A 12,624-nucleotide genomic window follows, 5' to 3' on the forward strand; every position below is an offset into this window, starting at 1 on the left:
TGTATATTTGGAAAAGGAAGCAAATAGGTCAGGGGTTCTCAATGATCTTTCTTTATATTAATAAGGCCCAGTTTTTCCCATTCTTTTTTCTCTTCCTTTCCTCCATATGTAATTTGTATTCATTTATCTATGTGTAGCACATGTAAACTCTGGAGTCACTTTACTTCCTTACATTCTGACTACCAGTTCAAGTCCTCAGAACAAGACATATTCTCTTAAAATGCTATGGATAAATAAACCTTTGGAGTAGTTGGATTTTTCTAATACTATTACTTTTTCATATTTATTTAGTATTTTATTTTTCCCTCAGTGCATGTAAAAATAATTTTTAATATTTTAGTATTTTTCATTTTTATTTAATTATTATTAATAATTATTATTTAATATTTTAATATTCAGTTTTAAAACTTTTAAAACTTTAAAACTTTGAGTTCCCTTCTTCCCTCCCCACCCCAGCATTAAGAACACAATTTGATATAGATCATACATGTGAAGTCATGCAAAACCCTTCCATAATAATCATATTGTGAAAGAAAATATAGACCCCCCCCAAAAAAAAACTCGAGAAAAATAAAGTTAAAAAGTATACTTCAATCTGTATTCAGACACTATTAGTTCTTTCTCAGAGGATGGATAGCATTTTTCATCATAACTCCTTCAGGATATGATTTCTCTCTCAACACATTCAATTTTGATCAGTATATAACATGGAAACAATGTAAAGATTATCAGACTGCCTTGAGGGAGGAAAGCAAGGTTGGGGGGAAATTGTAAAATTCAGCAAAATAAAATAAATAATGACTGAAAAGTCAATAAAGCAGTCAGAAGAGTTCAAAAAAATAAGTCCTTCAGAATTTTCTTGGTTTATTCTATTACTGAGATTAACTGTCATTCACAGTTGACTGTCTTATAATATTGATGTTACTTTGTGCACATTACATTTTACTTTTCATCAGCTCACATAAGTCTTTCCAGGTTTTTCTGAGAGTCTTCTATTCATTGGTTCTTATAGCAGGATAGCTATGCTATCATTCTTAATTTCCTATTTGCTATGTTTCTTCCAGTATCATTTAATGATGTAATATCTCTCCAATATCATCTAACCAGTGATTACTGCCCCTATATCATTTTAACTATTTGTTTTCTCCTTAATTATCTAGTTAACATCAATTGGCTTTTACAAAGTAATATTTACTGAGAAGATAAAACAGGGGTAAAAAAAAAAATCCCCCTCATCTCTTGAGAAATGGATATCCTTGTGGGATCTGAGCCAGAGATGGTAGATCAGGTACTCCAGGTTAGTGTACTCTAGTGGGGACTTGGGGGAGGGCTGAGAAAAGGGTCTTTCATAAACTGTGTCTCTAACATTAAGGTATGAAAACAATCTTTTTGAAACCTAATGTTCCTCTACACAGCTGATCTTATCTTTGGCAATTTCTCCTTGAACCATTAATAGGCTATTAATCTAACCAAAAATTTTTTCTAATATTTGTTGTAAACCTCTGTGATTAGCTCAATTAAAATTTTTTCTCTTTTTTCCCTTCCCCCTAACAAAGCAATTTTGATAATAGGCTCTGCATTTATAACCATGAAAAATAGATCTATATTGAACATGTGACAGGAGAATCAAATCCAAAAGGAAAAAAAAAAACATAAAAAGATAAGACAATTTTTAAAAATTGAAGATAAACTTTGGTCTTTGTTTAAACTCCATAGTTCCTTCTCTGGATTTGGATGGTATTTTCCATCACAAGTCTTTTAGAATTGTCTTTGATTATTTTATTGCTGAAGTAAACAAGTCCATCATAAAAAAAAATTGCCCTCTTTTTTATCAACAAGTAAGATAGCAGTAACAGAATATCTGTGCATCCCCTGAGTTGGAGCAAGACCCCTCCATTATGTGGTATAATATAAATCTGTAAATAAGTTCCCAAACCTTCATATGAATAGACAGATAAATGGCTGGTAGCAAACCAATTTGTGAATACTCCAAAGACTATATTCCCATTGGGCAGTCCCCCATTATATTTGCATATAAATTCCTCCTCCCACAAGTATAATGTAAGTTCCTTAAGGGCAAGAACTGTTTTAGTGTTGGTTGTTATCTTTAGTCATTTCTGTATTCCTTAGTGGTTAGTATTGTCCTTGAGCACATAGAAAGTTCTCACAATGCTTGATGAATTCTATTAAACAATATAAAATGAAATTTTGAATTAAATATCAACTTTGAAATCTGACCTTCCCCAGTTGTTTGTACCTAAATTTCACAAACTCACATTATACTGCTCCACATTGGTAAAGAGAGCAGTTGTCTCTCTTTTGGCTCAGCATATTCACATACACACACACACACACACACACACACACACACACACACACACACAAATTCCTTTCATTTGGTTGGACCTTCAACTATTACTACTAAAATGTAATGGACTTTTCAGTATAATTTTAACTGATAAAAGGAAGTCCTATTGTCCTGTCTTGTAGGATGAACACTGAAGAATAAGCATCATTCTAGCTTCTATTCCTGCAAATCTCCTGAATATTTCTTGTATGCTCTTCTTTGGAATCTTCTACCCTTGTCTGTGTTTAGTATGATGATTCTCTTTTCAAATATACCCCTTATAGATGCCCATCAATTGGGGAATGGCTAAATAAGTTATGAATGTTATGAAGTACAATTGTTCTATAGGAAACTATGAGTGGTTGGACTTTAGAGAAGCATGGAAAGAATTACAAGAACTGATGATGACTGAAGGGAGTAGAACCAAGAGAACATTGTACATATTAACAACATTATGAGATGATCAACTATAACGGATGCAGCTCCTCTCAGCAGTTCAAAGAACAAGGACAACTGTAACAGATCTGCTAAGGACAATGCTATCCATATCCTAAGGGGGGAAAAAAAACATGGAATCTGAATGCATTCTATGTTCACTTTTTTTTTTTAAGGATTTTTCAAGGCAAATGGGGTTAAGTGGCTTGCTCAAGGCCACACAGCTAGGTAATTATTAAATGTCTGAGGCCAGATTTGAACTCAGGTACTTGTGACTCCAGGGCCAGTGTTCTATCTACTGTGCCACCTAGCTACCCCCTATGTTCACTTTTTAAAAACTTCAATTTTTTTCCTTCCTGTCTAATGAACTGATTTCTTTTCCCTTAGTTCTAATTCCTCATACACAAAATGACTATTACATAAACACACTCAACACAAATGTATATGTACAACTTTTACCAGATTGTTTGACACATTGGCAGGGGAGATGGGAGAGGGGAAGGAAGAGTGGTTGGAAAATGTGTAACTCCTAAATTTACAAAACAACCATAGCATGTAATTAGAAAAATAAAATGAAATTTCAATAAAAAAAAAAACAAATATGTCCTCATAGTACGACATTATACAGTTGCAGAACTGGGGAGTTGGCCATCTAGTCTAGTTGATATATGAAGGAATCCCCACTATAAAATAACCAACAAGTTGTCATATAGTCTCGCTCAGTATGGATCTGATGGTGGATCAATGGAATAGAGTAGGAACACAATTAGATAATAGTAAATGATCATGGTAATCCAATGTTTGATAAACTCAAAGATCCAAAATAACTGACAAAAATGCTGGGAAAACTGGAAAACAGTTTTGCAGAAACTAGGTTATAGATCAACATCTCACACTATATAACAAGATCAAAATAGGTACATGCTTTAGACATAATGGATAATATCAGTAGATTAGAGGAATATGGAAAATATTATCTGTCAGATCTAAGGATAAGGGAATACTTTATAAACAAATAAGTGATGGTAAATTTAAAAGAGTTTGCACAAACAAAATCAATGCAATCAAGATTACAATGAAAGTAAGAAACTGGAGGTGGGAGGTTTGGGGATTTTACAAAAAGTTACTCTGATAAAAGCATTATTTCTCAAATATTGAGGGGGAAGTTAAATGGCACAATGGATAGAAGATTGGCCCTGGAGACAGGAGGACCTGAGTTCAAATATGGCCTCAGACACTTGATGCTTACTAACTGTATGATCCTGGGCAAGTCACTTAACCCCATTGCCCCTCCCCCAAAAAATCAAATATAGAGAGGACTGAATCAAATTTGTAAGAATACAAGCCATTCCCCAATTGACAAAGGGTCAAAGGATATGAACAGGCAGTTTTCAGAAGAAGAAATTAAATCTATCTATAATCATATAAAAATGCTCTGAATCAGTAATTATTAGAGAAATACATACTAAAACAAAGGAGGTGCCAACCCCTACCTTTTAGATTGGCTAATATGATAGATAAAGGAAACTGACAAATAGAGGCAAAATAGGAAAATAAGCATACTGATGCACTGTTGGTGGAGTTGTGGACTGATCCAAACATTCTAGAGAGCAATTTGGAAATATGCCCAAAAGTTATATGGTTGGCTAATACATAGGATATAAGATTTTCCATGGTAAAGCCTTATAATTTAGCTATAGAGAATTACTGACCCTCAATTTACCTCGGGTATACAGAAAATCATTGACCCCCAATTCACCCCTGATGTACAGGGAGGGGAGATGAGCAGGATTGATCTCATGCACTATTTAAAACAGCTTGAGTATTTAAAAGAACCACTAAACGTCCTTGACTGGTCCTGGCCAGGCTCTCAAGGGCATACTTGATTAAAATTGCCTATCTCTTCCTAGATGTAAATACCATAATTCTTGGGGTTTGGGGAGAGGTAGCTTCCTCCTTGGACAACCTTGAAAATTTGGTTTTATTCCACAAAAAAAATTGGCAAGAAGCTTTCTTTGTTCTCAAGCTTAATAAGATCTAATTAGACCATAATCTAATTGGAGTTCACCCATGGAGAGGACACTCTGCCTGGGGCCTTCCCAATCAGGTCTCTGAAAGCTGTACCCCTGGACTCCCCAGCCGCTGTTGATTCAGATGTTGAAGCTCCCCTGAAATGGTGATGTTTTCTCTTATTATCTATGTTTATATAGGCTTTGCTCTTCTTTTCATTATATTGGGACTTATTGGTTACTTTTGCTGTAAAACTGATTTATTTCTACCTGTTTTATAATCACTTTATTAAATATACTCTTTTTAGTTTTGTTGGTGTGGACATGTCATTTTGAAGGAGTGAATTGAAACCAAAATTCCTTAATCAAAGATCTATAAAACTCTGGTATTGTTAGGTCAAAAGGTATTGAAACTGAAGGTATACAGAGCTGTTGTGCTAACCTCATTGCTGTACACCTGTGAAACCTGGACAGTCTACCAATGCCATGTCAGGAAACTGAATTACTTCCATCTAAATTATTTTAGGAAGATTCTGAAGATCACCTGGCAGGAGAAGAAACCAGACACTGAAGTTCTGTCTCAAGCTAAATTGTCAAGCATTTCTAATATTACTACAGGGAATGCAACTACAATGGGTTGGTCATGTTGTTAGAATGCCAGAAGTATGCTTGCCAAAAAGACTATTGTATGTTGAACTCACACAGGGCAAGCACTCACAAGGAGGTCAGAAAATGCAATACCAGGGCACCCTGAAGGTCTCTCTTCAAAACTTTAGAATTTATTATACAGCATGGCAAACACTGGCACAGTACCAACCAGAATAGTGTGCTCTCATCAGGGCAGATCAAAGGAAATATAACATTATTTAAGTTAGAATAAGCACCCCAGGTGTTCGCAAGGACTATTTATGCCCAACCTGTGGTAGAGTATTCCAAGTTTGTACTGGTCTAATTAGCCACAGTCAGATACACTGTAATTTGTCTCAAACATAGTGAAATCATTTTGTTTTTCAACAATGAAGCACAAGAACCAACCACCTGGGGTGAGTACTCTAAACTTACAGATACCACGATTCCTTTGAGCTGCTTCAATTCCACCTCCCTCATAGAGTGCAGCCCTCTCACCTGAGGAGGGCACACCATGCTGGGCAGTCCTGTGCCAGTGACTCCCATACTGTACAATCAATTCTAAAGTTCTTCAATGAGACCTTCAGATTCAGTTCTTCAGTTCCTGCAGGGTGTCTCAGTATTATTTCTTCTGACCCCCTTGTGAGTGCTTGCCCTGTGTGACTTCTCCATAAAATAGTTTTTTTGGCAAGCATACTTTTGGCATTCTAAAGTGCCCAGCCTGGCACTCTCTGTAGGAATGCTAGGCAGTTTAGATAGAGAAAAGACATCAATGTCTGGTATCTTCTGAGTGATCTTCAGAATCTTTCTAAGACAATTTAAATGGAAACAATTCAGTTTCCCAACATGGTGCTGTCCAGGTTTCACAGATGTGCAGCAGTGAGGCTAGCACAGCAGTTTTGTAGATCTTTAATTTGATAATTTAGTCTAATACTTCTCTCCCACACTTTCTTTCAGAAATTCCCAAATACTGAGCTAGCTCTGGCAATGCGAGTGTCCACCTCATTGTCAAGGTGTACATCCTTGGAAAAGATATGGACAAGGTAAGTGAACTTATCCACAGTACTCAAAACTTCTCCATTTGTTGTAATCAGTGTTCCACATATGGATGGTGTGGTGTTGGCTGTTGGCACATCTGTGATTTCTTGGTGTTAATGTTAGAACAAAAGGGAAATGTCTGGATGTGATGGAATATGATGAGCAGGGCTACTTCAGAAAATCCTGGAAATACTTACATGAACTGATGCCAAGTGAAATAAGCAGAACCAGGATGACATTGTGTATAGTAACAGCAGCACTGTATGAAGATCATCTGTGAACAACGTAATTATTCTAATCATTACAATGATCCAAGACAGTTCTTGAAGGACTTATGAAAAATGCTATCCACCTCCAGAGAGAAAATTGACAGAATCTGAATGCAGACTGAAGTATATTTTTATCACTTTATTTATCTGTCTTCCTTTTGTTGCAACATGGTTGATATGTTTTTTCATGATTTCATATGTATCATTGATTACACATTTCTTGCTTCACAATAGATGAGGAAGGAGTTGAAGGGAAGGAGAGAATTCAGAACTCAAAAAATCATTAAATAAATGTTATAAATAAATAATAAATTTAAAAGAAAAAATTAAAGCTCCTCTTGGTGTTTGGGGCATGCCATATCATACTGTTGGTTCTTCTATTTGACTTCATCTTATCAAATCAGCTTCAACAATTTCTCCTTTCTAGACCTTTTTTCTCCCACCCTGGTCAGCATCTAATGTGTGAGCTACCCCATCCAGATCCAGATAACAATAGCCAGGATGTCCTTTGGGCACCCCCACTTCTTCTACTCCACTCTCTGCTGAGGCAAAAAACATTTGGATATGTACAAAAATATAAGTGGAGTTAAGCACACAATTACACATATGATACATATAGTTAGAACCATACAGGCAGCTGTACTCTCATTAAATTGTTATCTTCTGCCCATGTGCACAGAGATACACAGCTAAGTATAAAATAGTTACATACACATACATATGTTCACATAGAAATACAGTTACATGAAATGCTAAGATACGATTTCACAAGCAACAGCAGCAGCAGATGTTCAGAGCATCCCCAGAGACACAGAGTTACACAGTCCGAGATTGTGGGCTGGAGTTCCCCAGCAATCAACATTTGTTACAGCCACAACTCCCAACTCGTGACCACAAGCATAAAGAGCACCACAGAGAAGCAAGCATATCAAAGAAACATATATACAATTCCTCATTCATTCAACAAACTCAAAAGGAAAAGAGTCCTATCATTGGTGGGGTGCGAAGAAAGAGACAGGGACTAGTCAAACCTCAAGGTTTTACTTAATTTCATTCATTAGCTCATTCAATCCCTTCATTTTGTAGCTGGGGAAATGGAGGTCCAGAGAGGCAAAGAGATTTGTCTCTGGTCACACAAATAATGAGACATTGGAATGTTATTATATAAATCTGGACTTGGAATCAAGAGATCTAGGTTCAAATACTGACCCTGCCACATTTATTACCAGCATTCCGTTGGACAATTTATTTAACCTTTCTGGCCCTCAAGTTCTTTAGTTGTAAAAAAACAAGTGGGGTTGGACTAGATCACTTTCACATAATAGGATTATAATCCCAGAGGTGAGGTCAGGTCACCTACTTCCAATGCCAGGCCTCTTCTCTCTATTCCAACTTGTCATTCAGTTCCACAAATATTTATAATGTAACTATATAGGGCAAAAGCACTGTGCTGGAGAGGAAAAAAAAGAAAAAAGAAAAATTACACAGTCCCTGCTCTTACAGACCTTGTATTCTAAAGTGGGAAAAAGGTGAGTTGCGAAGGAAATGATAACAGATTGTGATATGTGTGTGATGGGGCAAAAGCAAGATTCTAAATTCTCTAGAAGAAAAAAAAATCTGAGGACGTAGAATTCCCTTTTAATTGTTAGAGGTGTATTATAGAAGGTTCCATAAAGAAAGTAAAACCTGAGTGGCCTGAAAGGAAAAAAAAAAAAGATTTCAACAGGTGAAAAAAGTTGTAAGAGGAGCAGAGACTACTTACTCTACATGCAGGAACAACATAAACAAAGATACAGACACAGGAAAGGTGAGGGAGGGCGGGGGAAGAGGTGGGGAACAAAATAGTCCAATATGTCTAGACTAGTCTGAGATAAATTTTAAAGATAGATTGGAATCAGGCTGGGGGATGGTGCCTTGAATACCAATAAAGTCTCAGTCAAAAGAAATATTGTGACATTGCTAAAACCACCAAAGTCTTTTTACACTGTTGAACACCTCTTCTTCTGGACACTCTCTTCTCTTGACTTCCCTTTGGTTCTTCTCCTACCCTTCTGACCATTCCTTCTCTGTCCCCTTTACTGGATCATAATCATTCTCCCAACTACTAAGTGTGAACCTCTCCAAATTTTATATGAATGCTGTCCTCTATATGTACTTTCCCTTGTTGATTTCATGAACTCACAAGTCTTCAATGATCTTCAATTTATCTAATAGATGATGCCCAGATCTATGTCTGAGACACATAAAGAGACACCTTTTCACAAAGAGATCTGAAATCCTATATAGCCAGGATTAATCTTGGTGGCAGCCCAACTCCTTCCCAAATAGTCAAGTTTTTCTTTTGTTCCCTCACTCAACGTTTCACCCAATTTCCCCACCCTCTAGCAGAACTCTAGGAAAAATCTCTAAAATAAAATTTGTCTAGGATCTAAGGAGCTACAAGTCCTTAACTGATACATAGTGAAGTGAGCAGAAGCAGGAGAATAATTTAGACAATAATAACAAAAAAGACAAATTTGAAAGACAACTCTGATCAACAAAATTAATAATCACAATTTCAAAGGACTTATAATGAAACCTGCTATTCAATTCTAGATAGAATACAGATGGATTCAAGAGGATAGCTAGAAGCATAGTTTCTTTTTTCTTTTTTCAACCTTTTTTCCTTTCTTATTCTCTCCTCCTTTTTTGACCTAATATGGGAATTTTACTTAACTATACATATTTGTAATGGATTTTGCCTTTCTTGCCTTTTCAATGGAGGTGGGAAAGGGATGGAGGAGAAAGAGAATTGAGAAATGAAAATTGAATATAAAAATAATCTATCCATGGAACTCAGATTAAAGACTTGTTTTAATTGAAATGAAATTTTTTGAGGATTAAGATTACTTGGCATCAGGATAAATTGGATAGAAAAAGAGACCAAGTAATAAGTTATTGCCATAGTCCAAAGCAGAAATGATGAGGACTTATATGACTCAGACTAATAAAAGTAGTAGTGTTTTTGATGTTCAATTTTGGGCAAATCTTTGTGAACTCATTTGGGATTTTCTTGGCAAAGATACTGAAATGGTTTGCCATGTCCTTCACCAATTCATTTTACAGATAAGGAAACCAAGACAAGCAGGGTTAAGTGACTTGGCAAGTGACATGTGTCTGAGGTTAGTTTTGAATTCAGGAAGATGAGGTTTCCTAACTTTAGGTCCAAAGCTCTAGCCACTGAGCTATCTAGCTGTATCTAATCTCCTTGGACATAGCTTTTATCTTCTCATGCTGCTTTTACCTGGTGTTTGTTGAATAAATCTTTTTTTATTAAAGGAAGTGTTTATTTGAACCCTCAGGCATTGGGTGAATCAATGCACAATACATGGGGACATTTTATAACTGGTCTTCCTGTCTCAATTCTATCCAGCTCCAATCTATTCTCCATACAACTTTATTGTGGTGATGGTTCATTCATGTCCAATTCTTCACTACCCATTTGAGGGCAAAGATATTGTGCTCTCATTTCCTTCTCCAGTTCATTTTACAATGAGGAAATTGAAGTAAATAGCATTAAATGACTTGTCCAGGATCACACATCTAGTAATCCCTGAAGTCAGATTTAAAGTCAGGAAGAGGAGTCTTTCTGATTCCAGGGTGGCTTCTATCTACTGAAGAGGTAATACTAGTGGTGGTGGTGGTAGTTGTTAGAAACTTGAAAACTAATTAGATAGGAGTAGCAAAGGAGAGGAAAGGTCAGAAATTACCTCAGTTTTTCAAGCTAGATTAACTTGGAAGTCATAATATTAATAATTGTCAAATTATGTTGATGATGGTGTCAATCAACAAGCAATGTAGGCATGACAGAAATTAGGACATTTCAGAGAAGGAGCAGATTTGGAGGAAGATAATTGTCTGTTCATGTAAGCCAATTGTCCAACACCTCCTAAATGAACCAGTATAAAAAAAACTGAACATTTCCATAAATTGGGAGATAAATGTGGGTGTATACTTCCCAGGTATGAGGTTTCCATTTCCTTTATTCTTGGAGAAATTTCAGCCCAGAGAGAGAAGAAGAGGAGGACAACTCTTCTCTTCATGTCACATTTTTTTTTTTGCAGATGGCTCGAAGAGAGGAAGTTTAAGCATAAGAAAGTGAAAACTGATCAAGATCTGAAATTTTTTTTGTGAGACTGTGCATGAACTTAAAGCAGAGCTATCTGAGGCAGCACATATAGAACAGATCAATACTGGGCATGCAGTGCAAAAAATAGAACAGACCAGGTTGAGCTTTCAGCTCAACTATTGCTATCTCAGTGAGATTGAGATCAGACAAAACTCCAATTCAAAGGTTCCTTTTCTTCCCCTTTTCCCACAGAGTCTTGGCTGAGCAATCATACCCCATTGATGTTAAAAAAATAAAATAAAACAAAAAACCTACCCAATAATTTTCTTTCCATCCCCAAACTTCCAGACTGTCTTGGGGAGAGGGAAACAGACCCAAATTCTCCATGCCTCTGTTTGGGATGGGGAGAAGGGGGGAGAGAGAGAGAGAGAGAGAGAGAGAGAGAGAGAGAGAGAGAGAGAGAGAGAGGACAGACTCATTCATTTCCCTTCTCATCTTAAGTGTATTGATTTTTTGTGCAGTCTTTTATATATTTATATAACCAAAATTCATTCCCCAATAGATAAATGATTAAAGAATATAAAATTTCTCAAAAGAAGAATTGCAACTATTTAACAATTAAATGAAAGTGTGCCAAATCACTAATAAGAGAAATGTGTACCCAACAACCCCTAGGTTTTGATTCATACCTAGAAAATCACAAAAGATGGCAAAAGATGGGAATAGTCAGTTTGGGAGGGGTTATTGGAAGATAGGCATATTAAAATATTGGTGGAGCTGTAAAGTAGTACAACCTTTTCAGAAATCAATTTGGAACAATGCAAATAAAGTGACTATATCTTTTGACCCAAGAATTCCACAACCAGGCTTGTTTCCCAAGGAAGTCATTAATAAGAAAGTTAACATTTTATGGCTTTATTAACATTTTAATAAATTAACAAGATTTTAACATCTTAACATTTTTAATTTCTAATGTACTAAACATTAACAAGTAGCCACAAGGTGGCACAGTAGATAGTATGCCTTGGTCTTGAAGTCAGAAAGATATCTTCCTGACTTCAAATCTGGCTTCAAATACTTATTAATTGTGTAACCCTGGGCAAGTCACTTAATTTCATTTACCTCAGTTTCATCATCTATAAAAGGAATTCAAGAAGGAAATGGCAAACCGTTCCCATATCTTTGCCTTAAAAACCCCTATCAGGGTCATGAAAAATTAGACACAATTGAAACAAACAAATAGTAACAGATACAACCCACATAAAAGTAATTTGAAAAATCCTCAATAATTTTTAGAATGTAAAAGAGTTCAGAGAACAAAAAGTTTGAGAACCGCTGAGGTAGTTTTTTATCCAACCTAGGATCAGAAGGTTCCTGATAGTCCAGAGAAAGTGACTACAAGTGTATAAAGAAGGCTAATACTCAGCATTGGTCAGAGAGCCATCTGGTGGCCAAACAATATATTTTTTTTTAGGGTTTTGTTTTTGTTTTTTTGCAAGGCAATGGGGTTAAGTGGCTTGCCCAAGGCCACACGGCCAGGTAATTATTAAGTGTCTGAGGCTGGATTTGAATTTAGGTACTCCTGACTCCAGGGCCGGTGCTCTATCCACTGTGCCACCTAGCTGAGCCCCAAACAATATATTATTCCCCCCGCCCCGGACTCACATCTATCTTTTTTTTTTGACAAGTAATTCACTGTTCACATGACAGCCTGATACTCTCTGTGAGAGCAGAAAATAGATGATTATGAATTCACTAACTGATGTATTTCTAGCATTAGCACCATGCCAC

General features: G+C 36.2%; 1 long non-coding RNA gene across 1 annotated transcript; it reads left to right on the forward strand.

The window, feature by feature from the left end:
- Window positions 1-1,195: 1,195 nt before the first annotated feature.
- LOC141497262 (uncharacterized) lies at window positions 1,196-11,088 on the forward strand. The gene is made up of 3 exons (XR_012471269.1): window positions 1,196-1,297; window positions 6,376-6,461; window positions 10,829-11,088. It is a non-coding gene; the product is annotated as an uncharacterized LOC141497262 (long non-coding RNA).
- The last annotated feature ends 1,536 nt before the right edge of the window (window positions 11,089-12,624 follow it).

The sequence above is a fragment of the Macrotis lagotis genome, chromosome X (genome assembly GCF_037893015.1).
Source record: "Macrotis lagotis isolate mMagLag1 chromosome X, bilby.v1.9.chrom.fasta, whole genome shotgun sequence".
Lineage (NCBI taxonomy): Eukaryota > Metazoa > Chordata > Mammalia > Peramelemorphia > Peramelidae > Macrotis > Macrotis lagotis.